Source organism: Stenella coeruleoalba (assembly GCF_951394435.1).
Source record: "Stenella coeruleoalba genome assembly, chromosome: 5".
In the NCBI taxonomy this organism is placed as follows: Eukaryota; Metazoa; Chordata; class Mammalia; order Artiodactyla; family Delphinidae; genus Stenella; species Stenella coeruleoalba.
In genome coordinates, this window is record NC_137150.1 from 70,992,450 (window position 1) to 70,996,662 (window position 4,213).

Consider the following 4,213-nt stretch of genomic DNA (forward strand, 5'->3'; position numbering starts at 1 on the left):
TTCTCTTTCTGCAGAATGTGGGCTCTAGGGGCGCGGGCTCAGTAGTTGTGGCGCACAGGCTTAGCTGCTCAGCGGCATGTGGGATCTTCCCGGGCCAGGGCTCGAACCCGTGTCCCCTGCACTGGCAGGTGGCTTCTTAACCACTGCGCCACAAGGGAAGTCCGGCAACTCACCTCTTAAAGCGAATTGAGCACTTGAATATTTGCATTGAGATAATTATTTAAAAGAAATGTAAGTTCTCACGCCGTTTGCAATTCAGAAAGCAACCAGCATCCTGCTAAGTTCCTACATGCCAGTATGGGAGCTGGATAACCACCCTGCCTAAAAGTCAGCAAAGGCAAAGAGTAAAGACAGAAGCTCTGTGTGTATCTGTTAATCGTGGTAACTGTTTGATTCTGTAGTCTTCTGGTACAATTTTGTCTATGCATCTGAATGGCTCCTGAGCCCTTATGGCATTTAACTGTCAACTCTTACAACACCTCACTCCCCGATTTTTTATTTTGAAAAATTTCAAGACTACAGAAAGGTGAAAGAATACCTACCTAGATTCACCAACTGTTAACATTTTGCCACATTTGTTTTGTCTCTCTGTCTCCACTCGGAAACATTTGAAATTGCAGGTATCACGACATTTTACCCTTAATATGCATCAGCATGTTTCTCCAAGGATAGTCTCCTCAGAACCACACTTCTATTGCACTGATACAATAATCTTATCTAATATGCAATCCGGGGATGGGGTGGGGGAGGGGAAGTGGATGAAGGTGGTCGCAAAGTACCAACTTCCTGTTATAAGATACATAAGTACTAGGGGTGTGACGTACAACATGATGAATATAATGAACACTGCTCTATGTTATATATGAAAATTGTTAAGAGTAAATCATAAGAATTCTCATCACAAGGAAAACAATTTTTTCTATTTCTTTAATTTTATACCTATATGAGGTGATGGATGTTCACTAAACTTACTGTGAGAACCACTTCATGATGCATGTAAATCAGATCATTATGCTGTACACCTTAAACTTACATAGTGCTGTATGTCAATTATATCTCAATAAAACTGGAAGAAAAAAATGTAATCCCTATTAAAATTTGCTCAGTTGTTCCAATAATGTCCAGTAATGTAGTTGATTTTTTTTTTTTTCAATTTAGGATTGACTCATTTAGCTGTGTGTCTCTTTAGCCCAGGTCCCTTGTTTTATAGATTGTCCCAAATGTGGGATTCATCTAGTTGTTTCCTCGTGATTATATTGAGGTTAAGTGCTTTTGCAAAAGCAGTACAAGGTGATGTCGTGTACTCCCTAATACACTGCATCGGGGGTGCAGAATGCCAGGGTGGCGTTCCACGGGTGATGCTGAGTTTGATCACTTGTTTAACGTAGTGGCTGCCAGGTTGCTCCATTGTAGAAAGCACTCTCCCTTTGAATTTAATAAGTAAGGGTGGGTGATACTTAGAGGGGTGTGACTATCCAGTTCCACGACGACCTTTCACTCAGTGCTTTCAGCATCCGTTGGTGATCTTGCCTGAATCCTTGATTTCGTTGATGGTTACAAAATGATGATCCTATCATTCCTTCTACGTTTTCTCCCTGGGGTTCTTTTGTAAAAAAGGTTCCCTTCCTCTCCCTTTTTTGAATATTACTATGGATTCAAAAATCCTTTTTAAAAAAACTCAATGGTTTATAATCCAAAAGATTATAAGTGTTTTAATACTGTGTGTTGCCTACTTTAGAAGTAGACAAGATGTATAAATTATAAATGTGAAATTTACCCCTATTCTCCCCCAACTCTGAAAAAAATCTCATCATACTGACCTTTGATTGTTGGGTCAGGCAGGAGTTAAGAGTCTTTACCTTTAGCAGTTAACTTCTGAAGATGTCACTAGCCACATTTTAAGGGCTTAATAGTCACATATGGCTGTAGTTACGTACTGGACAGCACCGATTATAGAACATTTCCATTATAGCAGAAAGTTCTGTTGAAGAGCACTGTATTACCACATCCATGGCAGCACTATTTTAAAAAACCAAAACCCATTGGGTGATAAGGATGTGTTACTGTAGCTTCATCCATTGTAACGAACGAGCCACTGTGGTATGGGGTGTTGACAGTAGGGGAGGCTCTGTGTGTGGGGGGACTGGGGATAAATGGGAACTCTCTGTACTTTCTGCATAATTTTGCTGTGAGCCTAAAACTGGTCTAAATAATAAAGTTTATTAATTGAAAAATTAAAAAAAACCCAAACCTGAGAAACCTCTACAAGCCCACCAATAATAAAACTGATAAACTGTGATATATTCACACCATAGAATGCTATTTGGCAATGAGAATGAACGATTTACGATTACACGTGAGAATATGGACGAATCTCACAAACCCTGATTAAAAAAGTGAGGTACGTAAGGGTACACACTGTTGATTCTGTTTCTATATAATATAAAGGGAGGCGGAAAGGTTGGAACAGCGGTTAGGTGGGTGCTGGTCATGCTCTGTGTCTGCATCAGGGTGCTGGCTGCATCAGTGTGTTGCTTGTGGAAATTCAGCTATCTGTACACTTATGATTGTGCACTTTCTGTATACGTATTGCACTTCAATAAAACATTTAAAAATTTTATTGAGGGTCTACTTTTTGCTAACATAATGCCTTTTGTTTTTAAATTGCTCAGAATGGTTATTGTTTCCTCTTTATACTGGAGACTTTTTAAAAAATATATTTATTTGGCCGCATCGTTGCAGTGCATGGGCCCTAGAGCACGCAAGCTTAGCTGCGGCATGCATGTGGGATCTTCGTTCCCCGAACGGGGATCGAACCTGTGTCCCCTGCATTGGAAGGCGGATTCTTAACCACTGGACCACCAGGGAAGTCCCTATACTGGAAACTTTTGAAAGCACCATTTTTCCTTTCTGTAGGGCCTCTCGCCTTCACCTGGTTTACAGTACGTTGAACACAACAGACGACAAATGGTTGTTAGGCGTGGAAATTTAAAACGATTTTCCTCACTTATCCACAAAGACCGAAGATGGGAAAAGGCTGGTAAAACAAGGTCGGAGTTAAGTAGATTTCTGGCTTGCTGCCAAATTTTTCCTGGTTCCCCACCAAGAAAACATATGCTGCTATTGGTTTCTTGAGAGAAACCACACTTCCTACTAATGTCCTGAAAAGTAAACAGATGACAGATGTATAGCAGGTTCTACTTGAAAAGGGTGGCATAGTCCTTGTAATTAAATATTGGAAAAACATTTCGAAACAAAAAATTTGATAGTGTGATAATGACTGCACTTCGTAAATTTAAGTACTAACCTGTAAAACAAGGGTGAGAATACTTAAAAATAAAAATTGCGAGGATGCTTAACGAGACATGTTCTGGGCAGAAGCAAAGGTGAAACTAGAAATTCCCTCTTCGTGGTGTCCTAGTTTGGGTTCCTCAGACTGTAAGCAAAGACTTAGGTTCAGTTAGTTTATCTGGGTGGTACTTCCGTGAAGCAGAAATGAGGAAGAGGAGAGTGAGACTGGGAAGGGAGAAAAGGTAAGGTGAGTTCATGAGACGGTTTTAGCCGTGGGCAAGTGGGGCTCAGTTCCACTGAGGAAGAACATGTAGAATGTACACACTGGGTGAAAGGGAAGCTGGGGTGCTTACCAACTGGCCCCCATTCCTTACTGGTTGGGGGTTACCCCAGGAATGTTGAGCCCCCAGCCCTTCTAGACTGCCCTGTGTGCAGGCTGAGCAAGCTCCTGGGGTGCAGGAAAAGTCCTCAGGTGGGAAAGCAGAAAACACAGGGCTTGTGGAAAGCTGTGAGCCTGCACAGGAACCGTGTATTGGGCTGCAGGCGAACTCCAATTAGGCTAAGGGATGTGGAGTGGGTGGGGCATCTGCACAGACATCATCTCTTACCAGCAGTACATGCTAGGAAATTGAGTCAGATACTCTTCACAATTGTTACACACCCATGAATGTTAAATATCAAAGGCATACATCAAGAAATAAGCCCTCACATTTACGTTCGACTTTTGACAGGGGTATCAAAATAATTCAATGGGGAAAGGTTAGTCTTTTCAACAAATGGTGTTGGGACTACTGGATATCCACATGCAAAAGAATGAAGTTGGCTTGTCCCCTACCTCACACCATATACAAAAATCAACTCTGGCCCAAAGACCTAAATTTAAGACCTAAAACCCTAAAACTCTTGGGAAAAAACACAGGAG